The sequence below is a fragment of the Crocodylus siamensis genome, chromosome 3 (genome assembly GCF_052110815.1).
Source record: "Crocodylus siamensis isolate JL-2025a chromosome 3, ASM5211081v1, whole genome shotgun sequence".
In the NCBI taxonomy this organism is placed as follows: domain Eukaryota; kingdom Metazoa; phylum Chordata; order Crocodylia; family Crocodylidae; genus Crocodylus; species Crocodylus siamensis.
In genome coordinates, this window is record NC_143397.1 from 925,240 (window position 1) to 952,749 (window position 27,510).

The following is a 27,510-nucleotide window of genomic DNA, read 5'->3' on the forward strand; positions in this document are numbered from 1 at the left end:
CTCCAACCATCCCTATACCATGCCCCAAGCCTCACAGATGTACTGGACGTTGTTTGGGCAATTTCCCTTTCCGTGCCCCACTGGCATTTGCTGGCTTGTCTTGCACTGCCTGCTCTGCAGCTTCTCGCACTTAGGGCTCAGGTGGCCTTGGTCTTACCTGGCCCCTGTCACATCCAAGAACCCGGATGAATGGCCAGGCCGTTCCAGCATGCCTATGCAGAGCTGGCTAATCATGCACCATGTGCAGAGCACATGGCAGCTCCTGAGCCGCTAGCGCCCCTGGGGAGCCAGGAGTGAAAAGCAGGCATTTGTGGGCATGAGCAGAAACAGAGAGAAGCACACACACAACCATATAAGGGGTGAACGCAGTGTCGAGATGTGATTGGCCAGAGCATAGTATATAACACCAACGTGGGGAAAGCCGTGTTGGAGAGAGAGAAAAACATGGAACTGAGCAACAAAGCAGCCGCTCTCCCCTTCTCCTGCAGAAGATGTCCTTAAGGCCTTCGCATAAAATCCATCGGAAATGTCAACTACGTGGTTTTGTCTGGTAATGTATTAAGTTTATAATCAGTTTAAGCTGTGTAATTTTTGTATTAATTATCGTTGAGGGTGTTATATCTGTTATATATCTGTTGTATGTACCAATCCCAGAAATGAGCTGCTGACCAGGTCTGGGACTAGGGTTTAACTCAGCCACCCCAAGACTACTACCAAGTAGTTTTGAAAGCAAGGGAGTTAACCTGAACCTCGTGACCCAGTGGACACCCTGTGTGTTGATGCAATTGCAATACTCTCTACCTCTCTGTCCCTCTCTCTCTTTTTCCTTTTGCAAACTGTTATTGTATGAACAAGTTTAGACATCTAGTTATTGGTAAAAAATAAGAAGAAGAAGAAGAAAGAAAAAACCCTCAGAACTCGTGACTGGTTCTTTCTCCTGGGCCGAGCATTATAAGAACCTAGGAGACATTTTGTCAGCTCCACCACAGCCCCCTCCCAATCCTCTGCTCCCCTTCTCAGGGCTGGGGTCAGTGCACCCCTGAATGTTGTGCTCTCTCTGGCACTAGGGTCCCCACGCTACCGTGGAGCCCCTGTGGGGCCTCCTCCAACCCCTATTAGCCTCACCCAGGTCCTCCAGTCTAACAACAACAACGAACAATAACACAAGCCCCCAGGCTATAACATAAAAAGCTAAACTGTCTGGTCAGAACAACATTCAACCCCTCCCGGGAAATACTCCAACCCGTGTGTGACAGCAACCAGGGGATGCTCATGCAGTCGGGCTTCTCCCTTCTCTCTGCCCTGGCCGAGCCCCACTTCCTCGGCCGCCAGAGGGGAACTGCCCTCCTGGCCTCGTGCCTGGGCTTTAGAGGGGCCAAGCCCTGCCCCTTCCTGTCAGCTGGCTCCACCGGTTGCCCTAGCAACCAGCACCTGTGCTGCCCTGGTGACTGGCAGCTGAGCCTCCCCCTTCTCGCCACTAGGGGTCTCTCCCGAGCTGTTTCTGCTTTCGGGTGCAGGGCACCTGAGTGCTCTGCAACAGCATACCTATCACCAATTCAAGCACATACACTATACACCCCAAAAGTTAGACACAGATCACTAATTCGTATATCATGCACACAATGCCATATATATATACACACATACACACACACTCACCAGTTCACACACATACAACCTACCTTCCCATACACACAGGTAAGTTCCTGACTCGAATGCTACAGTGTGTATGTGTGTGCTTGGGGTACCTGCAGGAAGGTTCAGGTGAGAGTTAAAGTGTAGGGAGTGAAAGTTGCCAGAACCAGATTAGAACCAATGGATTACAGAGAAGCTGGCTGAGGAATTGAGGCTTGGGTTTACTTACAGTAGACTGGGGTTGGAAACTGAGGCAGACAGCTGAATTTTTGGGGGAGGGCAGATAAGTGGTGGCAAGGAGGGGACAGCCGGGAAAGAAACTGAGGCAGAAACCTGGTTGCTCAGGGGAAAAGGCAGTGGGGATAAAACAGTGGCAAAGAAACAGGGGGGTTGGAGGCAGAGAGGAGCTCAGGACAGGTGTTGGAGGTGGCAGTGAGCCAGAAGCAGGAGAGGGAGAAATGAGACAAGTTAGAGGGGTGAAGAGCAGAGATTGGAGCAGGGCCAAACCATAGTAAAGCAAAACCCAACTATGGGGTCCAAATAACAGTTTTATTATACAGACAACACACTACACAGCCCCATGAAGTTATTGGTACACACACACAAGCACTCCCAATGGCAGCAGGAAAAAGAAACTCAGTGGAAGCGCTGGAGTCCAGGTGGGGAAGAGAAGCAGAGCCCAAGTCCTTGGCTGAAGAGGAGGAGGGGGTGGGGGTGATAGCTACCTATCCAGGCTGGAAAGGGGTCCTTGTCCAGTAGATGTTGTCCAGAGGGAGTCTCTGGCAGGGCCTCTGGGTGGATAAGTGGTGTGGCATGGTGCAGGTCCAGATGGAGAGGGCATCCCACTGGGTCTGTCTTCACTGCCCCTTTTTATAGGGGCTGACCTTGTGTGACCCTAGTGACAGGAGGCAAGGGTCAGCCCCGGCGTACTGAGCATGTGTGCTCCATGCAGGGATGTGCAGTTTCGGGTGTCTGTAATGGTGGGATACAATGATGGAGTTGCTGGTTCTGCAGGGCCTTTTGTCTCTCAAATGTTGGGTTCTTGTCTCTGTTCCTGGGTGAGGTTTGTGGTTCCTGGAAGAATCAATGCGAGGTGATGGCCTGGTCATTACAGGCCATTCACTAGAGGCCTGCTACCATTGTATTTCAATCTTTCCCAATCACTTTCACAATTTACATGGAAGTGGTACGTGACTTATACAGTTGCAACACAAGGGATTCCTGGGCAGAGGACACAAGATGGAGACTTGACATACAAAGTAGAAACTTGACATTACTTTGGTTCACTTACAAACACAGGCCGAAACCATACAATATACATATGAAACAATAGAAATCAATACGAAAATAATAATAATACGATATACAACAGTAAGAATCAATACAAACCTTATAATAATACAATATAAAACATTGGATATCCAAAACCAAAAATTTGCTACTAAAATAAAAATGTTAAAGAGAATCCTAAATCTGAGCTCGCTTATGCTTGTCTATAGGGAATAGAGAGGGAGAGAAACAAAAGCCAGAAATAATTGGGTGAAGGGAAGGAGATGTATATCTATCATATATATATATATGTAATAAAAAAGAAAAACTGGGGGTTTTGCTATATAACCAGTAGACTTATGAAGCAAAGTTCATAGGCTCATCTTTGAAAGGTGTTTTATAAGTACCTTTGAGAATTAGAACCAAGAGGAAAACTGTCTCATTCTTGAGGCATAAAAATGACAGAAATGGGGGGAAGGAAACAAGATGAAGAAATCCATGGCCTTATACTCCCTTTCACTAACATGAGCATGCCAGAGAGTCTGGGATACCAGATGCATGCCAGATGCATGCCAGGGAGTCTGTGGCTCTAGAATCAGCCTTCTAACCATCGATGGTTTCATATACATCCCTTCACTTGATCCATGGGAGTGATCATCCTCAAATGTGAGGAACCTCTGCAACTGATGACAAGGTTGGTTAGTCTGGTACCCAGGATGATGAGACTAGAACAGGAACATCTAGGTCACAATATGAAACAAGCCCCTGATTCAGAGCAGTTTGAGACATTTAAGATACAGGTGGAATCATAGTACCATAGTACCATAGTAGCTAGGGTTGCAAGGGACCTAAACAGATCATCAAGTCTGACCCCCTGCCTTGGGCAGAAATGGATGCTGGGGTCATATGATGTCTAGCCTGAACCTGCTCTCTGTCAATTTGTGGCCATTATTCCTAGTTACCCCAGATGGTGCCCGGGGGAACAGGGCATCTTCTATTCCCTGCTGATCCCCTCTGGTGAATTTGTAGATGGCCACCAGATCCCCGCTCAGCCTTCCCTTGTGGAGGCTGAATAGGTTCAGGCCCTCTCGTCTCTCCTTATATGGCCTGCCCTGCTTCCCCCGATCATGCAAGTGGCCCTCCTGTGGACCCTCTTAACGCTAGCCACATCTTTTTTGAAGTGCGACACTCAAAACTGGACTTCAACTGTGGTCTGACCAATGCTGCATAGAGGGCAAGGATCACCTCCCTGAACCTGCTTGTGATGCATCTGTGGATGCACGACAAGGTGCAGTTAGCCTTACTGACAGTTTCCTCGCATTGGCGACTCATGTTCAGCCTGGAGTCACCAGTAACTCCAAGATCCCTTTCCACCTCTGTGCTGATGAGAAGGGTGTTCTCCTGCCTATAGGTATGCTGCTGGTTCCTTCTCCCTAAGTACCTAGCACTTGTCTGCATTGAATCCCATCCTATTCTCATCTGCCCATCTCTGTAACCTGTCCAGATCTAGCTGGAACTGTCTCTGCCATCTGGCGTGCCCACCTCGCCCACATCTTGGTGTCATCAGGGAACTTGGACAATGTGCTTTCCACCCCCTCATCCAAGTCATTGATATAGATGTCAAACAGTATGGGCTCAAGGACCAAGCCCTGGGGAACCCCACTGCACACATTGTTACCAGATTTGCCCACTACTTTGGGGTGTGCTCTGTGGTGGGCCAGTAGGGGGCGCTCCTGCGTTGAGCCGCCCACCTCCCTGCACCCGACCACCTGCCAGACTCCGAATGCCTCCCTGGGGCGCCCTATGCTCAGCCGAACCCTCTCCCAGAGCACCCTCGCTAGTCTGGGGGTAACGTCGCCCCCACCACCCTGAGAAGGGACTGTCTCAGCCCTGTGTCCTCGGGGAAACACAGGCCTAATAGTCCGATTGGTACTCGAGCCAGTACAGGCACTTGGGGCACTTCCCCAAGTCTGGTGGCAAAAAGTACAGTCTCCCTTAGTGCGCAGACCTATGGGGTCTCTTAGGCATAATTTAGACCCACCCCTCAATAAGTCTCCCACACCAGTCACAAAGGAGAACTGTATTGATTCCAGGGGTAGGGTGAAAATAGGGTACAAGATCAAGCAATATCACAGAAATCCCATCGAGCAAAACAGTCTGGCTGAGGTAGCCTTTTGATCACACATCTGAGTTGCTGCCAGCTAGATATCTACCCAGATCTCGAGTAGCTTACTCACAAGCATCTTCCAAAGGCCAGTGAAATTTCCCTTTGGAGGCAGGCAGTTCCTTGCTCATCAGTTTTGGGGGAGAGACAGCCAGTTTCAGATGGTAAGGCTTCTCTGTGTCCCCTGCATGACTGCTGCCTCACCTCATGGCTGAAGAGAGCGAGCCTCCCTCCCCGCCCCCGAACCTATATAGCCCCTGTGACCTCATTCACCTGGTCCGGTGGAGGTCAGCCCCAGATGGCTGTCAGGCAACCAATTTGAAATACATCATCTGTCACTGGGCAGATTCCAGCTCCCCAGGTAGATGCCCCTCACCCAGGTGGCTGATGCCAGTCACGTAGGCAGAGGGAGCAGGTTTCCTGCCCCCAGGAAGGCAGCCAGCTCAAGTTACCTAAAGAGACAGGGCAAGGGTGTGGTCTCCTCTGCTGAGCCCACCCGGCTCGAATGGTCAGAGCATAGAGATATTATCACATTGTCACAGGGCAGAGATTTTGGGGAGAAACCAAGGTGGCTTTCTGCCACATGTTCATTTATTAGGGCTAGGATCTTGGTAATTCTATCAATGTGCTGCTTGTGTTACTGGTGTTTCTATACGGAGCTGTATCTCTCCCCCTGCAAGCCCTAACCCACAATGGAGCTATCTTCCAGGACTCAGTTCAGTGGGGCTGGGTTCCTCCAGTCCCCAAATCAGTCATACACACAAACACACACAGATTAACATGACACGCCTGACCTGGCCAGCTTGATCAGCATGGACAGGCTGACACCCTCATATGCCAAGAATCAGTTCATCAGAGCAACAATAACCACAGTCAGACACAAGCACACAGTTAAACAGAATACCTCTGAATCTGGCCGGGTGTCCGGATGACCCCCTCATGGGCCAGCATTCAGTTCGTTAGGGCACGTCTGAGCCAAACTGGGTCAATCAGCCTGTACAAGCTGATCCCCTTATGTGTTTCAAACTCAGCATGTCCCAATCTTTTAGTCTCTTGATGAGCAGACCCCACAGTATTTTTGGGCTACACAGGGATCTTTAGCTTAGGTAAAAGGAGTGTTGCTGCAGAGCAAGTGGGGGAAAGAGAAGTAAAGAAGGCAAAATATACCCAGTTACCACCACTTTGACTATAAAAGTTATTTATTGCTAAGTAGATGAAATATATATTGACACTAGTAGTGATAGACATGCAAAGGAAAAACAAACACAAACAGTCACAGTATACCCTGGGTTCACTAAGTATTTGGGGAAACTTAGCTCAAGCTTAACTAATACAGTTCAGGTTCAGAAATCTGTGCTTAGAGAGAGAGAAGAGAAAAGAGAGGGAGATCTGGGATCTCACCAGTCCAAGGCACTCGGGTTGCAGAGCCGACAGGTCGAAGTTCTCAGCACAATCCTTGAAGGGAGACGATCTTCCTCCTGCAGCCTCTCCAGAAGAAAGCGAGTGGTGTCAGCACACACTGCTGCTTCTTTTACAGATTTTTATACCCCCAGTTCAGCTTCTTTCAAGCATTCTCAGTAGTGTAAATCAAATTGTCCTCTCTATTGACAAGGGGTTATCTGGGTGGAACATCTCAGGGACTTGATTCTCAGGAAACACCTACTTGGGAGCCAGCTTGACATTCCTATGGATAGCAGATATACTTGGTGGATATCTCCTGGTGTCTTCAGAAACAATAGATTGCAGCATCAGGGTTTTGGATTTTTACTTGCTATGAACAAGCCTCAGCTTAGCATGACATTTCCAGATCTTACTATAATCTTTTAATAGACTTCAGGCAATTATTGGAGCGTTCATAACCTGTTGCGGAGAGGACTTCCACCCGTCGTCTCGGGAAAAGTATGACAGCACTTGTGGACAGGGCTCCCACGGGCTGGACGCGGTGATGAACCCTGTAACCATTGTTCAAATGTTGCCCATACCCCCTCGGACTCGGTCTATTGCCTCAGTGCTCCCTAACCCAGCAACCGAGTTGTAGCCAATTAAGTTTCCATCGGCCTCCCATAGCGGACCGGGGAATGTACGGCCCGAGATGCCCAATAAACTTACTTTTGCTCAGAGGTGTGTGTGTGGGGGGGAAGGAAAAGTCCTTTGTAAATCCAGATTAGAACTGGTCTGATAAATGCAGAGCTGGGTGTGGGGGTTGATGAGCATTTGGAGCACAGATTCCCATCATGCAGTGCTTCCCTGCTTCGCTGATCCCAGAATTCACTGCAGTCTCTGCTTCAGGCTGTCTGTTCTCTGTCTCTCATGTAAATGAATGGTCATCTGTTCCCATCTCCGATGCAAATGAGACCTAGGGCAGTTGTTTCACTCTTGTCACCCTGATCTGGAGGGTTTTAGGTGTGTCTTGCACTGCATTTTATTCAGTTTCTGTTTAGGTGGGGGGGGCGATTCTTTGTGAGTCAGACAATCTGTGTCCTGTGTGGCAGAAGGCCACCTTGTTTCTCCCCAAAATCTCTGCCCTGTGACACTGTGACTAAAATCTCTGAGCAGCAACCATTTGATTAGGGTGGGTCAGCACGGAGGGGACCGCACTCTCGGCCTGTCTTTTTAGGGAACCTGAGCTGGCTGCAGTCCTGAGGGAGCGGGGAACCTGCTCCCTCTGCCCGCGGGACTGGCATCAGCCACCTGGGTGGGGGGTTTCTACCTGGGGGGCTGGGATCTGCCCGGTAACAGGTGATGCATTTCAAATTGGTTGGCCAACAACCAACCGGGGCTGGCCTCCACTGGACCAGGTGAATGAGGTCACAGGGGCTATATAGGTTGGGAGGGGGAGGAGGCTCTCTCTCTTCGGCCATGAGGTGAAGCAGCAGCAAAGCAGGGGAGACAGAGCAGCCTTGCCATCGGGACCGAGCTCTCTCTCTCACCCCCAGACTCCCGAGGGGAAACTGGGGAACTCTGGAAGATGCTTGTGAGTCAGCTACTCAGTCTGATTTGATATCTAGCTGGCAGTAACTCAGATGCGTGATCAAAAGGCTACCTCAGCCAGACTGTTTGCTCTTTAGGATTTCTAGGATATTACTCAACCCTGTACCCTAGTTTCCCCTCCCCCTGTAATCAATAAAGTTCTCGTTTTTGACCGGTGTGGGAGACTTATTGAGGGGTGGGTCTAAATTACGCCAGAGAGACCCCTTAGGTCTGTGGACTGAGGGAGACTTCACTTTTGCCCCCTGACTTGGGGAAGTGCCCCAAGTGCCTGTACCGGGTCGAGTACCCATCTGACTATTAGGTCTGTGTTTCCCCGAGGACACAGGGCCGAGACAGTCCCTTCTCGGGGTGGTGGCGGCAATGTTACCCCCAGAGTAGCGAGTGTGCTCCGGGAGAGGGGTCAGCCAAGCATAAGGCGCCCCAGGGAGGCATTCGGAGCCTGGCAGGTGGTCGGGCGCAGGGAGGTGGGCGGCTCAATGCAGGAGCGCCCCCCACTGGCCCGCCACATCCTGTGTCAGGGTTCCCCAAGAACATGGAGCTGACAGGTAACAACATCCCTTCAAGTTGAAAATGACCCGTGCACCACCAGTCTCTGGGTGCGACCGTCCAGCCAATTAGCAACCCATCTGACTGTGTAGGCATCAATGCTGCAGTCTTCTAGTTTTTTTATGAGAATGGGGTGAGAGACAGAATCAAAGGCCTTCTTAAAATCCAGGAAGATAACATCCACCCCTTCATCCAATGACTTTGTGACCTGATCATAAAAGGAAATAAGGTTAGTTTGACAGGATCTTCCGTTAACGAACCCATTGTGGTTCCCCCTGAGCATGATCTCCCCTGCTGGCCCCTCGCAGATGTGCTCCTTGATAATTTTCCCCAGGACTGAGGTAAGACTGATGGGCCTATAGTTACCTTGGTCCTCCTTTCTCCCTTTCTTGTAAATGGGGACCACATTGGCCTTTATCCAGTTATCTGGCACCTGACCAGAGCTCCATGAGTGCTTATATAGCCATGCCATAGGCCCTGCAATGACCCCCACCAATTCCCTCAGCACCCTTGGATGAAGAGCATCTGGGCCTGCTAATCTGAACACATCCAGCCTCTCCAGAAGTTCCCTAACTATGTCATCCCTAACCTTGGGCCTGGCAGTGCCTCCCCTGAGTCCTTCCATACTCCAGGTGGGGGAGATGTCCCGGTACCTGTTCAGAAAAATGGAGGCAAAGAATTTGTTAAAGAAGTCCACTTTTTCATTTGCAGCAATCACCAGACTGCCAAGCGCATCCTGCAGGGGCCCTACATTACCCAGTGCCGTCTTCTTGCTCCCTATGTATTTGAAAAAGGACTTTTTGTTATCCTTAATTCTGGCCGCCAGCCCCAGTTCCATCTTAGCCTTGGCCTTCCTAACAGCCACCCTACAGCCTCGAGCAATGGTGGTGTGATCCTCTTTGGAAATAGCCCCTTGCATCCATCGGATGTACACCTCCTTTTTAGCCCTCAGGCATTCCTGAATGCCCTTGGTGAGCCATGGCGGCGTTTTAGCACTCTTACCCCCTTGGTATGCATTGGGACTGACCCCCTTTGGTCTCAGAGGATCATGTCCTTGAGGAACAACCACCCGTCTTGAACTCCTATCTCCCCGAAACTTTGGGATCCCAGTGCCTCTCATACTAGTCTTCTTAACTCATTGAAGTGGGCCTTCCTAAAGTCAAGGACTTCCACCTTACTGCTAGCCCTTGACACCCTGTGCTGGATAGTGAATTCCAGCAGGCAATGATTGCTATCACCCAGGTAGCCAATAACCTGCAATTCCCTCACCTGTGGCAAGGAGCAGGTCCAGCAGGGCATTTCCTCTGGTGGGACTGTGCATCTTCTGAGTTAGGTGGAAGTCCTGTATCTCAGCTAGGAACCTATGTGAGCAGTCAGACCTAGCTGACTGCTCTTCCCAGCAGATGTCTGGGTAGTTCAGGTCACCAATAACTACCACATCTCTTGACAGCCTCCATGAGCTCTCCTAAAAATTTCCAGTCCAGCTCTTCCCCCTCGTTGGGTGGTCTGTAATAGACACCCACCATTAAGTCCCATTCCCCATGACCCCCTTGTTGTCTTACCCAGAGCACCTCAGTCAGCCCCTCTTCTGACCCCACCTTGCTCATCAAGGATGTGTATTTGTCCTTGACATAGAGAGCTACACCCCCTCCTTTTCTCCCTGCTCTGTCCCACCTGTACAGCCTGTAGCCCTTAATATTTACTGCCCAATCATGGGTAGAATCCCACCAGGTTTCTGTGAGCCCTACTATGTTGGATTTATGATAGCTAGCAGGAGGGTGACCTCCTCCTGCTTATTTCCCCTACTTCTAGCATTAGTGTAGAGGCATTTAAGACCTCCTGTGGGTGTTTGTGCTGCTCCCTTGTTCCTAAGTCTATTGTGGCCCCTGTCACTTACCTGGTTACTTGCTGTGCTCGACACTTGGCTTGATGGTCAAGTGTCCTCCTGTGCCTCTGTGGTCCCATCCCCCAGTAAGACTAGTTTAAAGCCTGCCTGGAAGAAAAGATGTGTTTGCCTTTTGGGGAAAGATGAAGTCCATCCCACCCAAGCATGCCCACTGCACAGAAATGCAGGTTGTTGTCAAAAAACCTGAAGCCTGCCTGGTAACACCAGCTCTGAAGCCACCAATTGATCTCACTGATACAGGCCTCATGGCACCATCCATGTCTACTCACTGAGAGAATAGAGGAGAATACCACCTGCACCCCCATCTCCTTGAGCTTGGCCCTCAGAGCCTTGTAGTCCTTCATGATGTGGTCTGGACTGCTCTGGGCTGCATCATTCATTCCCACATGTATCAGGACCATGGGGCACTGGTCAGAGGGTCGTATGAGGTCCAGGATTCTCTCTGTGACATCCCAAATCTGGGCCCCAGGCAGGCAGCAGACCTCATATGCCATGGGATCGGGGCGACCGATGGGTCCCTTTGTTCCCCTCAGGATGGACTCTCCGATGATGAGGACTCTGCACCTTCTCTTCTTGGCGTTCTGTCCTTGCTCAGTCTGTGCATTGCCTGGAGTGGCTCCATCTCCTCAGGAGGCATCCACGTCACCCTCCTCCCCCAAGGCTGCCAGGGCCTTATATCTGCTTCCCAGCTGTACCTGAGGAGCTGACCCTGTGCTAGACTGGGCAGGCCTTGTTCTGGTGGGTACCTTCTGCCATGCCTCTGCAGTGCATCCTACTTGGGGGGCCTCTCTGCTTGATTTCTGACCCTTCACAGAATGGAAATAGCCATCAATTTTGTCCTCTGTGGCCCTGATCCCCCACAGCCTGCTCACCTCAGCCTAGAGCTCCTTCACCTGCTCTTCTAGGGCCCATAGGCAGTTACAAGAGGGACAGGCATGGAAGCCCCCAGACCACTTTCCCACCCCTGATCACAGGGCCCATGCCAGGAAGCCCCTACAAACAGGGGGGCTGGGTGCTGCTGACCCCACCATGGGCTCTATCTGGGTCAGGGGTGAGCAATTATTTTGGGCAGAGGGCTGCTTACTGAGTTTTGGTAAGCCATCGAGGGCTGCATGACAGGCAGCCCAGGGCAGATTAATATTCATTTTCTAGATTTTTTAGGGGCCCCGTGGGCCAGACAGAATGGCCTGGTGGGCCATATCTAGCCTCTGGGAGGCATTTTGCCCACTGCTGGACTCTGGGTGGAGGCCTCAGAGGACCCCAGGCCGGTGACGCCACCGGGGCAGGGTCCCTAGCAGCAGCTTCCCGTGTCCTTACCATGCCCATGGAGCTCCAAGTCTTCCTCTCTTCCCTGCTGGAGACTCCCTCCTGGCTTACTCCTGCACACCTGCCTAGCGCGAATGCCAGTGCAAACACCGGTGTGCCCTTATGCGGCTCAGGAGCACGGTTCCCTGCCAGCTCAGTTAAGAGGGATCTGGAGGGCTTCCCCTCTGGACCCTCTACAGCTGCGCTGGCTTCTCTGCCCCACTTACCTTCAGAAGACCCACTGCCACTGCCTCTGCCTCTGCCACCACTGCTGCTAGTGAGTACAGGGGCACACACGCACTGGAGACACACGTGCACCCACTTCGGGCTCAAGCCCCGACTGCGCGGGCTTAATCCAACAGTGGCTTTTAAGGGCCATAGTTTGAATTACCTGTGCCTGCCCAGCAGCCAATCAGGCCAGTCTAGACTGACTCAGCCAATAAGGCCACTCTGGTGAATGCTGGTGAATGCAATACACCATTTGTTTTGATCAGTGTAGAAAAGGAGAATTGGGAAGCAGGAAAACGTTGTAGTGGCCAATGGGACCCTGCATGGTGTTGTGCCAGCTACTTTGGTACAGGTACAGATGTCTTAGCTCCTGGTCTGATGTACTTGTTAGTTCAAAAACACAGTTTACAACTATATCAGGGGAGAGCAAGGGGGCTAGATGGACAACTATTCACCAAAGTGCCCTAGGGGAAAACCGGGAGCAATGGCTATAAACTCCTAGAGGAAGGTTTCAGACTGGATATAAGGAAAAATTTATTCATGTTTCATGTCACCAGACTCTGGAACAGACTCCCAGCATGGGTGGTGCAGGCACCTACCCTGGAGATCTTCAAAAGGAGACTGGATACACACGTTGCTGGGGTTATTTGACCCACACAGTCTTTCCTGCCCAGAGCTGGGGGGATGGACCTGAGGATCTCACAAGGTTCCTTCCAGCCCTAAACTTCTGTGAATCTGTGCTAGACCCATGCTTGTAGACAATGAACCTGGCCAAATCGTTACCACCAAACTGAGTCTGTGGTCATTCTTTAAGACAAGGTTGGTGTTGCTTCTCCCAGCTGTAACTTGTCAACACCATGGCTCCTAACACGTCAGCACAGAAAACACATCAATAACACCCAACGAGGCCAACATCAATGATGACACCGATAATCCCAGATGACACGTAGGATCTCTTGGGTACATATTGACAATATTTCATAGAAGCAGGATATTGGCTGCCATGGCTCCCCTACTTTCCCTATGCAGGTTATTCAGAGGTTAATTAGTCTTAGAGTTTATATTATGGATTTATCTGGGATGGTTTGGACAGGGCTGATCCTACCTCAGGCAGGGGTTGGACTAGCTGCAGGTCCCTTCCAGCTCCACTGCTCTAGGATGCTGTGATTCTCCAGGTCCTTTGTAAAATGTCTAGCCCAGAGCTGCACACAATGCTCTAGCTGAGGCTGAATCAGTGCTGAGCAGAGAAATGCAATCACCTCTGGGCCCTGCACCTAATGCTTCTCGTCCTGCCTCTGATGTCTTTGTACGGGCCGGTCACTGCTAGAGGCCACCTTGATTCTTCCCAGCTATATATCAGGCCTCCTTGATTAGGTCCAATTGTCACCCCTGCACATTTTAACCAGATGCCTGTGGTCCCCATGCTTGGGGCATCTTGCCCATGTCAGTGTTCCTTACAGCAGGGCTCTGACCACATTTAAAGCCCCTTTTAATTCTTCACCTCTCCTTCTTCAACTTTTCTGCCTTCAGGTATTTATTAGAAGCAGGGCCCTGGCCCTGACTGCACTGTGGGATGTTTATTTAAAGTGGCCGTGCATCCTGTGTGGTCTCGGATCACTCAGCCCTTGGAGCTGTTTCACCACCATTTCCTCTTCTCGGCAGAGGTGTGAAGCACATTAGAGATGAAGATCATATTCCTTCAACAGCTCAGATGCACAGAGTCTGATACCCCCATGCTCAAGGCAGGCTTCCAAGTCACATGCTTCCCCACACCCATTCATCGAGGCTGCAAGGTACAACCCAGTCCCACACTGGTCTATTTGTCCCCTTCCATCTGAGTGTGGGTGGAAAGCCCATGCTTCTCACATAGAGCAGCACCTGTGTGGCTTTTCAGTGAAGGCTTTTCCTGTATGAGTGAGCTCAAACTGAGGCATCAAACCCACCTCCAGCTCCATCAAACCCTAACCTTAACCCTCATCTCCTTTGTTGGCACTACTCTCACAACAGGACAGTTCAAACAGCTCCTTCCTCCCACCAAAGACCATAACCTTTGGGATCCACAGACAGGAGAACAAAGCAACTTGACCACCCTGCAGGGGTGAGGCAAGGCCAGGAGGACCCTGCCTGCCCCCCAAGGAAGCTGGGCCACTGGACAGCCAAGAGGTTAAGAACCACGGGCCAGAAGGGCTGGTGGCAGCCCAGGGAGGGGCTCCCAGCTGAGAAGGGGCTGAGCCCTGGGCTCCGCCTCCCACCCCCATGAGCCAGGCAAAGGGCAAGTGATAGAGGGCAGACCTCCCTTCTGATGCTGCCCTTCCTGCATCTTCTAGGGATGTGAGGTGGTCCCCAGAAGCTCTTGCAGCCCTCGCTGTCTGCTGCCTTCTGGAGAGAGCACAGTCTCCCCCCAGCTTTCTGCCTGCTGCCCGTGCCTTGCAGGCTCTGGCATGGGCAGGGAGTGCAGCCCTCTCCTGGGACAGCCACACTCAGACCTGTGGGGCAAAGCCCAGCACTAAACTTGAGTCAGATCCACCTGCGACGCTGTAGCCAGCAGGGCAAATAATACCTGGGCATGCATCAATCAATGCATCTCCAGCAAAACCAAGGACTTGATTCTTTCACACTACTCAGCATTGGTGAGACCACAGCTGGAGTACTACATCCAGTTCTGGGCACCACACTTTAACAAGGGCATGGTAACACTTGAGAGAGTCCAGAGGAGGGCCACCCCTATGATCAGAGACTTGCACGGCAAGCCATATGAGGAAAGGCTAAGGGGCCTGGGACTCTTCACCTGGGAAAAAGAAGGCTGAGAGGGGACTTGGTAGCAGCTTATCCAGGGGCATACATCCAGGGCTCAGTGAGCAACTGTTCACCAGGGCACCTCTGAGGAAAACCAGGAGTAATGGTCACAAAATCCTGGATGACCATTTCATGCTCCACATTAGGAAAAACTTCTTCACAGTCAGGATGTCCAGACTGTGGAATAAGCCCCCTCCAGAGGTGGTGCAATCGCCGACCCTGGAAATCCTCAAGAGGAGACTGGATGATGCATGTGTTGCCTTTCATATTCATCAGGCTCTGGGTTCAGGTTGCATTCCCTTGGGGGCAGGATTTGCTTTCAGGGGGATCTGTGCAGTGCAGGGACCTGGACTGGAGGCACCCTGTGATGTTGAACAGAGGCAGAGGCCGGGGGCTGCTCCTGGGAAGGGAACCCAGATGCACTGGGGCTTCGTACTGGCTAACTGGCAGCAGCACCGCCGAGAAGAGCCTGGGGTCCATGGGGTCTGACTCAGCAGGCATCAGCCATAGATGGGGCTGCACTGACAGCTACTGCATTGCTGAGATGTCAGAGCAGGAGCCTTGGGCACAGGAATGTGCAGGCTGCAGCCGAATGGGCCTGGTGCTGCATGTTGTGTGCTCAGGCCCTGGTGCATGACCAGCCTGAGCCCCAGTTTCTTGTTTTACAGCTGTTGACAGAAAAGAGCTGTTTAGCTGAGCCCTCCTGTATGCCTGCTGCACATTTGGGCCTGGTTTGGGGCCTGGCTTGTTTTGGGCCTGTGGTGGGCCAGTAGGGGGCGCTCCTGCGTTGAGCCGCCCACCTCCCTGCGCCCGCCCACCTGCCAGGCTCCGAATGCCTCCCTGGGGCGCCTTATGCTCGGCAGACCCCTCTCCCGGAGCACCCTCGCTAGTCTGGGCGTAACGTGCCGCCACCACCCCAAGAAGGGACTGTCTCGGCCCTGTGTCCTCGGAGAAACACAAGCCTAATAGTCCGACGGGTACTCGACCCGGTACAGGCACTTGGGGCACTTCCCCAAGTCAGGGGGCAAAAGTGAAGTCTCCCTTAGTCCACAGACCTAAGGGGTCTCTTAGGCATAATTTAGACCCACCCCTCAATAAGTCTCCCACACCGGTCACAAAGGAAGAACTTTATTGGTCGAGCTACCAAGAGGTGCGAACCTGTTGCTAAGCTCCGGCGGGGCAGGGGCCTTGGTGTGGCGGGCCTTGGGGCCCTTGACCACCTCGGTCCATGCCCCTGACTGGGCAGAGCGGGAGGTCCCAGAGTCCTCCTTAGTTGTGGAGGGAGACGGAGCTCTCCCCTGCGGCTCCCGGGGGAGACGGGCCTGGCAGTAGGAGTCTGTCTCCTGCTCGCAGTCCCTGATGGCGCGCAGTCTCTGGACTGTGGCCTGGAGCTCCTCCAGCTGGCACGCCAGAGACCCCAGTAGGGAGCAGACCCCGCAAGGGGAGGTGGCCATGCTCCCAGGCCCCAGAGCCTGAGAAAGGGACAGGCAGCCCCCGCAGCCAAGAGCCAGGGGTCCCGTCTGTGTGGAGCCCGGGACCGTGGGCTCCGTCTGGGCGGCCGTCTCTGAGGTGCCCGATGGGGAGGCCGCAGAGCCCGAGGGGACCCTCGGGGTGCGGTGCGTGCCCATCCGTGTCATGCCTCTGGTAGGCTGGCTGCGGCTGGGGCTGGCTACTCTGGGGGGGGTCGCAGGCAGGGTCTCGTGCCCTCCCACGCGAACTCCGCGCTAACTCGAGCGCCTGTTTACACAGCCTGTTCGCGCGGCTCCCTGGGGGGCTGGGCCAAGTAGGGGCCCGGGCGGGGGCTTGACCCGGCCTGGCACCAGGCAGTGGCCTCCTCCCAGGGAGCGAGGAGTTAACCCCTTCCCACCACGAGCCCGCTCACCTCCGGCTGTGCTGGGGGTTGGCAGGGGGCTCAGCGGCTGCTGAGGGGGTGTCTGGGGGGCTTCGGAGGAGCGGGGGCGCAGCAGGCTTCACCCGCGCGTCTCTCACTGCTCTGGAGCCTACCTGAGTGTGTGTCAAGAGCCTACCTGAGTGTGATGTAATTTGAAATACATCACCTGTCACCAGGCAGATTCCAGCCCCCCAGGTAGATGCCCCTCACCCAGGTAGCTGATGCCAGTCCCATGGGCAGAGGGAGCAGGTTCCCCCTCCCTCAGGACTGCAGCCAGCTCAGGTCACCTAAAGAGACAGGCTGAGGTGTGAATCCTCTGTGCTGGCCCATCTAATCACATAGTCACAGGGCAGAGATTTTGGGGAGAAACCAAGGTGGCTTCCTGCCACAGGCCCTCCTGCTCCCCCTCTGGCACGAACGCTGGCGCAAACGCCGGCGTGCTCTTACAGACCATGCCTGTTTGCGCGGCTCGGGAGCGCGGCTCCCTACCGGCTCAGCTAAGAGGGATCCGGGGGGCTTCCCCTCCGGATCCGGCTCAGCTGCGTCGGCCCCTCTGCCCCACTTACCTTAGGGGGATCAGCTGCTGCTGCCCCCGCTGCTGCTCCTTTTGCCTCTGCTGCTCTCGCCTCCGCTCTGGGTCAGGTAAGGGGGCACACGTGTGTGTAAGACACACATGTGCCTGTGTCCTTCCTCTCCCCGCTGCTCCTAGCTCCCGAGTTAGGACGGGCGAGGAGGCGGTCTCTCTTCGGCCATGAGGTGAAGCAGCAGCCATGCGGGGGACACAGAGAAGCCTTACCATCTGGACCTAGCTCTCTCTCACCCCCAAACTCACGAGCTAGAAACCGCCTGCTTACAGAGGGGAATTTCACCAGACTCTGGAAGATGCTTGTGAGTGAGCTACTCGAGATCTGATTAGATATCTAGCTGGCAGTAACACAGATGCGTGATCAAAAGGCTACCTCAGCCACTCTGTTTGCTCTTTAGGATTTCTAAGATATTGCTCAATCCTGTACCCTAGTTCACCCTACCCCTTGTAACCAATAAAGTTCTCCTTTGTGACCGGTGTGGGAGACTTATTGAGGGGTGGGTCTAAATTACGCCTAAGAGACCTCTTAGGTCTGCGGACTAAGGGAGACTTTGCTTTGTGCCCCCTTGACTTGGGGAAGTGCCCCAAGTGCCTGTACTGGGTTGAGTGCCCGTCGCACTATTAGGCCTGTGTTTCCCCGAGGACACAGGGCAGAGACAGTCCCTTCTCGGGGTGGTGGCGGCACGTTACCCCCAGACCAGCAAGTATGCTCCGGGAGAGGGGTCGGCCGAGCATAAAGCGCCCCCAGGGAGGCATTTGGAGCCTGGCAGGGGGTCGGGTGCAGGGAGGTGGGCGGCTCAACGCAGGAGCGCCCCCTACTGGCCGCCACAGCCGCCAGCGAGCTCCCTCAGTTTTCGAGCTGGTGGGCGCTGTCCAGGGTCTCTGCTCGGTGTCCCCTGGGGGAGCACTCGTTTTGACCCTATGACCCGCATGGGCACACCCTGTTTTCTCTTTGTTGTCCCCCGTAATTTATTGGCATTTTTAAGGCTGGTTGCCTTACCCAGTGGCAGCCCCATAGCGGTTTTAGGCTTTTAGCTTTTTACGCTTTTAAGCTTTTAGCCTTTTTAGAAAACTGCCGACACGACACCGAGCGCCAGACACTGATGAGAAACCACCGAACCAGACTGTTTTAGTTGATGTTACCATGGTGCTGGTCGCCAACGCTGGACACTGTCACGCGACAAAGAGAACAGCCAGCCAGGACCTGCCCAGTCGGGGCGCAACATTGGGCCATTTCCAGGCCCGCGCATGGGACCCGGAGGGCTTTGACAACATGGCCGCTGACCGCCGGCGACCCCCAGATCCCAGCAGCATTGCCGCGATACAGCAGACATCAAACAGTCCCAAACCTTTCTGGTCTCTCCTAGTGAGTTTATAGATGGTCACCAGGTCTCCCCTCAGCCTTCTCTTGTGGAGGCTGAACAGGTTCAGGTCCCGTCGCCTCTTCTCGTAGGGCCTGCTCTGTTGTCCCCGATCATGCAAGTGGCCTCCTCTGGACCCTCTCCATGCTGTCAACATCCCTCTTGAAGTGCGGTGCCCAGAACTGGATGCAGCACTCCAGCTGCGGCCTGACCAGTGCCGCATAGAGGGGAGGATCACCTCCCTGGACCTGCTAGAGATGCATCTGTGGATGCATGACAAGGTGCGGATAGCTCCGCCAACCATGACCTCGCATTGTTGGCCCATGTTCATCTTGGAGTCAATAATGACTCCAAGATCCCTTTCTGCCTCCGTGCTCTCAAGAAGGGAGTTTCCGATTCTATAAGTGTGCTGCTGGTTTCTAGTGCTTAAGTGCAGCACCCTGCACTTGTCAGTCTTGAAACGCATCCTGTTTATGTCAGCCCACTTTTGTAACCTATCCAGATCTTGTTGCAGTCTTTCCCTCTCTGCTAGCGTCCTCACCTCACCCCAAATTTTGGTATCATCACCAAATTTAAACAGGTTGCTTTTCACCCCATTGTCCAAATAGATGATAATGAAATTTAACAGCATGGGCCCAAGGACCGAGCCCTGGGGGACTCCGCTGCCCACTTGTCCCCAGGTCGAATATGACCCATCCACCACCACCGTCTGAGTACGACCCTTGAGCCAATCTGCAATCCATCTGACTGTGTAGGCATCAATGCCACAGTCGCCTAGTTTTTTAATGAGGATGGGGTGGGAGACGGTGTCAAAGGTCTTGCTGAAGTCCAGAAAGACTACGTCCACAGCAACACCTGCATCCAAGGTTTTTGTGACCTGATCATAAAAGGCAATCAGGTTGGTCTGACATGACCTGCCCCTAATGAAACCGTGCTGGTTGCCCTTGAGCATCATCCCTGAGGCCGGCCCATCACAGATGTGCTCCTTGATGATCTCAAAGAGTTGGTCTGACATGATCTGCCATCATGAAGGAGACACCACCTGAGCAAGACAGGTAACAAATGCTACGAGTGCCCAAGTAACACACTGGTGTCCAGACAGTCTCCCAAATTGGGAGGTGGCACACGCAACTAGGCAGGGCCTTAAATGCCTATATACCAATGCTTGTACTATGGGGAATAAGGAGGAGGAACTTGCCCTCAGAATAGCCAGTTCAGACCCAGACATAATAGGGTTAACAGAAATGTGGTGAGCTTCATCCCACAACTGGGCAGTCAGCATTAGGGGCTATCGGCTTTACAGGTGGGATAGAGAAGGAAGGAAAGGTGGGGCTGGGTGCTCTGTTTCAAGGAGCAATACACATCCTCTGCCAGCAAAATGGGGTCAGAGGAGGGGCAAGCTGAAGTGCTCTGGGTCAAGATACAAGTGGGCAATGGGGAGAGGGATTTAACGGTGGGGGTCCACTACAGACCCCCCAACCAAGGGGACAAGCTGGACCGGGAATTCAGGCCAGCTTGCAGAGGCACTTAAGGCAAGGGATGTAGTTGTCATGGGTGGCTTCAATTACCCAGACATCTGCTGGGAGGAGCAGTCAGCCAGGTCGGACCATTCCCGGAGGTTCCTGGCCGAGATACAGGACCTCCACTTAATCCAGGAGGTGCACGGTCCCACCAGAGGAAATGCCCTGTTGGACCTGGTCCTGGCCACAGGTGACAATCTGGTCAGGGGCCTTTGGGCCCTCGACCACCTGGGTGATAGCGATCATCACTTGCTGGAATTCACCATCCAGCGCAGGGTGTCAAGGGCCTGCAGCAAGGCGGTAGCCCTAGACTTCAAGAGGGCCAACTTCAACGAGTTGAGATTAGTGGGAGAGGCGCTGGGGTTCTCAAGGGCAGGGGAGCTCAGTGCCCAAGATGAGTGGTCGTTCCTTAAGGAGGCGATACTCAGGGCCCAAGGGGTGACCATCCCAACAAAAAGCAAGCGGGGCAAGAGTGCCTCAAAGCCCCCCTGGCTCACCAAGGGCGTCCAGGAATGCCTGATTGCCAAAAAGGCAGCATACACCTTGCGGGAGGGTGGGGCTATCTCCAAAGAGGAGTATACCTCCTCTGCTCGGGCCTGTAGGGGGGCTGTCAGGAAAGCTAAGGTGGGCATAGAGCTAGGACTAGCGTCCAAGATCAAGGATAATAAAAAGTCCCTCTTAAAATATATAGGGAGGATGAAGAAGGCACCGGGTAATGTGGGGCCCCTGCAAAGTACACTGGGCAATCTGGTGGTTGTGCCAGAGGAGAAAGCAGACCTCTTTAACCAATTCTTCACCTCCATTTTCTTGCGTCTCAATACTGACAAGTGCAGGGCGCTGCACGTGGGCAGTAGTAACCAGCAGCACACTTATAAGATGGGAAACTCCCTTCTTGAGAGCACGGTGGCAGAAAGGGATCTTGGAGTCATTATTGACTCCAAGATGAACATGGGCTGACAATGCGAGGTCACGGGTGGCAGGGCTAACCGCACCTTGTCGTGCATCCACAGATGCATCTCGAGCAGGGCCAAAGAGGTGATCCTCCCCCTCTATGCGGCACTGGTCAGGCCGCAGCTGGAGTACTATGTCCAGTTCTGGGCGCCGCACTTCAGGAGGGATGTGGCCAGCCTTGAGAGGGTCCAGAGGAGGCCACTCGCATGATCTGGGGACAACAGGGCAGGCCCTACAATGAGAGACTGTGGGACCTGAACCTGTTCAGCCTCCACAAGCAAAGGCTGAGGGGGGACCTGGTGACCATCTATAAACTCACTAGGGGGGAACCAGAAGGGTTTGGGAGAGACTTTGTTTCCCCGAGCACCCCCCGGCATAACAAGGAATAACGGCCACAAGTTGTTGGAGAGGAGGTTTAGATTACACATCCGCAAGAGCTACTTCACGGTCAGGGCGGCTAGGATCTGGAAGCAACTTCCAAGGGAAGTGGTGCTGGCTCCTACCCTGGGGGTCTGTAAGAGGAGGCTTGATGCCTACCTGGCTGGAGTCATTTGAGCCCATTTTTTTTTCTCCTGCCCAGGCAGGGGGTCAGATTTGAAGATTTATAAGGTCCCTTCGACCCCACTTCTATGATTCTATGGATTGATCCCGCAAGGGGTTGGGCTGGATGGCCCCCAGAGATCCCTTCCAGCCCCTGTCCATGCTGGGGAAGGTGGGGCCATGGCTGCTGCAGCCAATATTAGGGCTGTGGCCTGGCATCCAGCTGATCTTCACATCCTCTGCCTGTGGTCAAGACCACTTCTTCTTCTAGGTGATGCCGCAGCATTTCTGCTCACTCCAGCAGCCCCATATGACTGGTCTGCCTTCATGGTGAGCTGCTCTGTGACCTGCCACCAGGATCTGTGAAGCCATGTTGTTCTTCAAGGCGTCCCCAGAACAGAGTGTGACCCCCCCGGAGCAGGGGGAAGGTAGGATCCAGCACCTCTCCCCCACCCAACCCCATACCTTGACATACCCCTGCGTGTGTACTCCAGGCAGGCCTGCACACAACTGACAGCACCTATGAGATCTTCCAGCTGAGCCAAACTGGCCTGTTGCCAGCTGGGTACAGGGCCGAGCAGTGCAGAGGTGATAGTAAAGGCATCCTCTACCATTTCCAGGGCTCTGCCAGCCTTTTCTCTCACACGTCCTTGCAAATGACCTGCCTTAGTGTCTGCTCTGCTAACTTCCTGGGGTTTGAGGAGAGGTTGATGGGTTTCTAATTCCTCAGGTTCCCTCTTGTCTTTTCCAGAGAGGGGGGTATATTGCCCCTCTCCCATCCTCTGAAACCTGACCTGTGTCCCACAACTTGGTCAGTGTCATTGCTTTGGTTCCAGAGAGGCAGGGAAGGGGTTAGATAGAAGCCAGAAGTTACCTGGTCTTGCCCCAGCCCCACCCCCTGACCAGGCCCTGTGTCTGCACCCCTCAACCCCAGGTGAGGCTGACGGCATCTACAACACCCTCCAGCTGGGTGAGGGATCAGCCGAAGGCATCTACGACACCCTCCAGCTGGGCCAAGGATTGGTCAGACATGGGGCCCAGGAGCACAAAGGTGAGTGCAAGGGCAATCCCTACCCTGCCCAGGGCTCCCCAGGAGGGATGAAGACAGCTCCCAGGGGTGCACACCTGGCTTGGGTACGCAACAGGACTGTAGGGGCCAAGATCAGATGATGAAAGGGGAAGGGGACGGAGGGGCTATCCTGCCCCAGGGCTGAGGGGTGGTCCTTGCTTGCTGTGCCCAGGCTGCAGGGCAGAGCAGGGCGTGTGGCTGCCCCAGGCTCTGGTGCTTTGCTGGTGGCCCCATGGGTCAGGAAGGAGAGTTCCCCCATCCCCAGTGGCTGCAGGAGTCAGGGTTTCCTTTGCTGCCTTCAGAGGTGCTGGGTGCCAGATGCAGAGAGGCGCTGGGCTGTGTGGGTCTGCGTTCAGGCAGGCCTGGAGGCACCGTGCACACTCGTGTTCGGACACACTCATGTGCTCGTTCATACACAGCAGCTTCCTGTGTGTGATGCTGCCACCTTCCCTGCAGCCCAGGTCGAGACTGGGGATGGGGATGTGCCAGTGCTCCTGCTGGGACCAGCTCGCCCTTGCCCTCCAGGCAAATCTGTGGGAACACGGTCCTCATGCCCCCTTGGGCTGCATGCAGTGGTGGGAGCCCCTGCCCCGCGTGCTTCCCGGACTAGCTGCTCGTGGCTCCGTTCCACGCTTCACCCTGGCTGTGCAGCTCCTGCCCCTGCCCTGCCCCAGCCCCACTCCCTCCCTCACCGTGGGGCCCTTGATCTGCCCCTTGCAATCCCTTCCCTCACAACCGATTAGCAGGACACCTGGGTTCTGGGCAGGGCTCTGCCAGGGGGATGTGTGTTTTAACGTGTTTGTGTCTTGCCTGATGCATCTGTGTACACAGGTGTTTCCTGTCTGCGGGTTGTGTGTGTCTGTCTGTAGGGCCGGTGTGTCTGCACTTGTGAGCGTAGCTGGTGTGGGTGTATATGGGACCCCTGGATATGTCTGTGGGGCGGGGGTGAGCCTGCCTGTCTTTGGGGTGGGTGAGTCTTTTCTTGAGCTCTGTGTATATGTGCATATGCATGTAGCTGTGTCCTGAAGGCATGTGATATGACTTACACATGTGACATGACCCCCTTATGCCCATCCCTGGGCTCCTCCACCTTGCCCCTCCCCAGCTGTAGTTTCCCAAATGTTCTCAGGCCCAAGACCCTTGTGAGTGCTTGTGCAAGCCATGTGAGGTGCAGTCACACCTGTGGGTCACTCTGCCCTGTGTTTTCAAGCTGCCCCTGGACAGAGCCCTGCATCCATTTACACCCAGCTAGGGAGTCTGAGCTGCCTGGTCCTTGCGTAGGGCGCAGGGGGACCTCTGACCCCCTTCCTACAGCCCTGGCACTGCCCATCCTTTGCCATGCTATAGGCCCCAGGGTAGCATGGCTGAGTGAGCCAAGGTGTTGGATTAAGGCTCCAGTCCCTGCTGGTGTGTAGGTTTGAATCCCACCACTGCCTCAGTTGCATGTTGCCTTCAATAGCTCAGCTGGTAGGGCTAGATGCCTGGTTCAAGTCTGGCTTGAAGAAATGCTGCCCTTTTATGCCTAGTTAGGGAACTTTTTTAAATCAGCAGGTTTGGCTGCTCTTCGTCTGAGGGTACTGAGGGAATCAGCAGAAGTCGTAGCAGGCCCCCGACACAGTTGTATGAGTGCTCATGGTGCTCTGGCCAGGTCCCAGAGGACTGGAAAAGGGGCAATGTGATCCTCATTTACAAGAAAGGGAGAAAGGAGGACCAGGGTAACTATAGGCCAGTTAGTCTCACCTCAGTCCTTGGGAAGACCTTTGAGAAAATTATCAAGAAGCACATCTGTGGGGGTGCAGCGGGAGAGGTAATGCTCAGGGGCAACTAACATGGGTTCATAGTGGGCAGGTCCTGCTTGACTAACCTTGTTTCCTTTTATGATCAGGTCACAAAGTCCTTGGATGTGGGTGTGGAGGTAGATGTCATCTACCTTGTCTCCAAGAAGGCCTTTGAAACTGTTTTTTACTCCATCCTGATAAAAAAAAAACCTAGGCAACTGTGGCATTGATGCCTACAGTCAGATGGGTGGCAAACTGGATGGATGGTCACACCCAGAGAGTGGTGGTGAATGGGTTGTTTTCGACCTGGAGGGATGTGGGCAGTGGGGTCTTTATCGGCAACTTGGAGGTGGGTGTGGAAAGCACGCTGTCCAAATTTGCTGATGACACCAAGTTGTGGGGCAAGGTGGGCACGCTGGAGGGGAGGGACAGAAGCCAGCTCGATCTAGACAGGTTGCAGAGGTGGCAGATGAGAGTAGGATGGAGTTCAATGCAGACAAGTGCAAGGTGCTGCATCTAGGGAGAAGGAACCTGCAACATACCTATAGCCTGGGAACACCCTTCTCAACAACACAGTGGCTGGAAGGGATCTTGGAGTCAATAATGACTCCAGGATGGACATGAGCTGCCAATGCGAGAAAGCAGTCAGGAAGACCAACCGCACTTTGTCATGCATTAGTCGGTGCATCTCGAGCAGGGCCAAGGAGATGATCCTCCCCCTCTATGCGGCACTGGTCAGGCCGCAGCTGGAGTACTGCGTCCAGTTCTGGGCACCGCACTTCAGGAGGGATGTGGACAACATGGAGAGGGTCCAGAGGAGGCCACTCGCATGGTCGGGGGCAGCAGGGCAGGCCCTACGAGGAGAGGCTAAAGGGCCTGAATCTATTAAGCCTCCACAAGAGAAGGCTGAGGGGAGATCTGGTGTGCTGGGTGGGTGGGTAAGATAGAGCCTAGGAGCTAGGACTCCTGGGTTCTCTTCCCACTTTGGGGTTAAGTGCAGTCTGGGGGGTTAAAACTGTGGTGCTGGAAGCCTGGATGCATGGGGTCTGGGAAGGCAGTGGAGTCTGACTTACAAAGCACAGATACACCCCATATGCTGTGTGGATATAACCACCACCTCAGTATGCACACGTGCATACTGTCTGGCTGGGCAGCTTGGCAGTACAACAGGATGCCTGGGTCCCAAAATCTGTGTGCCTCTTCACTGGGGTCAGGGTCAGGGGGTGAGATTCTGTACATCTCCCTCTCCCCAGCCAGACCTGGGGCAGGGAAGCAGTGTGGTGGGTGGGAGTGGGGCTAGGGATGAATGAGAACCAGCACCCGGCTGTGTGTGCAATGGTGCTGCCCCCTCTGTGTGGATGTGTGTGCATGCCCCCTGTATGCATGTGTCCCACTATCCCCTAAGCCTGTTTGTCCCCCCAGTTGTGGGTGCGTGTTTGTAACCCCTGCTCCATGCATGCGTGGGCCTGTGACTAAGCCCTCCACATGCACAGGTTCCCCATGCACTCCCTACCCTGTGCCCACATCACTCCTCCCATCTGCCCCCCAGGTGAACCAACCATGCCAGTGCGGAGCTCCAGCTCAGTGGGAAACACCGAGGCACTGACACGTCCAATGGGCATCGTGCGCCTGCTGGAAGCCCTCTTCACCTGCGTCACCTTCAGCCTGGTAGCCAGCAATAGGGGCTCGTGGGCTGGCACCAGCAAGTGGTGCATGGTTTTGTGGTGCTCCTGCTTTGCTGTGACACTTGTGGTGCTTCTGGTGGAGTCTGTGGGGCTCCAGCACTGCATGCCCATCTCCTGGAAGGACTTCCACATCACCTTCGCCATGTATGCCAGCCTTTTCACCCTCTCGGCCTCTGTCATCTATCCTTTCACTGACGTCAGAGACCAACAGTACTGCTGGGAGCAAGACTACCGCATTGCTGCCACTTTCTTCTCGTGCCTCTCCTGCATGGCCTACTCCGTGGAGGTCACCATGCTCCACACCATGCCGGGCGAGGTCACTGGCTATGTGGCCACCATGCCTGGGAGGCTCAAGGTGGTGGAGACCTTCTTTGCTTGCATCATCTTTGTCTTCATCAGCAACCCAATGGTTTACGATTTACATGAGGCCTTGAAGTGGTGCCTGGCCGTGTACTGTATCTGCTTCATCCTTTCGCTGGTTGTCTTTGTGCTGTGCATCAGGGAGCACACTGGCTGGCTGCCTTGTGCCTTCAACAAGATCCTCAGAGGATGCATGCTCCTGGCTGTGCTCCTCTACTCCACTGCCACCATCCTCTGGCCCCTCTACAACTTTCACAAGTGGCCCAGAAACTGCCAGGGTCTCGCCTTCTGCATCCAGGACAAGTCAGTGGCTATCACTGTGCTCACTGTCACCAACCTGGTGGTTTACCTGGTTGACCTGATCTACTCTGCCTCATCTTCATCCAAGCCTAGGTGCTTGTGCTGCCTGGGGGAAAGTACAGGGACAGGGCTATGGGGCCTGGCACCTGCTACTTGCTAAGTGGGTCCCAACCTGGGCTTCCTGCTGTCTCCAGCCCCTTCCCTGCTCCTCTCAGGGACTTGTCCTCTCTCACGTCCCTTCTTTTCTCTTTACCTTATTAATTCTTTTCTCTGTGTTCATTTTCCTTCCTTTCTTATCTGTGCTTTCATTCATTCATTCTTTCTCTCCCTCATTTTCTCTTTCCCCTTCCCCTCTCTCTCCTCCTTCCCTCTCCTCCCCCATTTTCACATCTAATTACTTTGGCTGCCCCCCCCACCCCCTGCTCACTACTTCACAGCACTGTTGGGACAAGCACACACCACTGGGGCACTGGTGGGACTTTAGGGGGTGCTCACTCAGGTGACCACCTAGGTCCCAGAAGGAGAAAAAATCCTCATTCCCTCTCCCCAAACTGCTTCTCAGCCCCAGGCAGAAGCTCTTGTCTGCAATTCTTGTCTGGCTTCAGTCCTTTGTCTACAAAACAGTAGTC

At 53.8% G+C, this 27,510-nt stretch overlaps 1 pseudogene across 1 annotated transcript; it reads left to right on the forward strand.

Moving 5' to 3' along the window:
- The first annotated feature begins 444 nt into the window (after positions 1–444).
- On the forward strand, positions 445–26,974 carry LOC149867877 (myeloid-associated differentiation marker homolog; annotated as a pseudogene). Its single transcript, XR_016441142.1, has 4 exons — positions 445–550; positions 21,944–22,117; positions 22,624–22,740; positions 26,086–26,974. The product of XR_016441142.1 is annotated as a myeloid-associated differentiation marker homolog (transcript).
- The last annotated feature ends 536 nt before the right edge of the window (positions 26,975–27,510 follow it).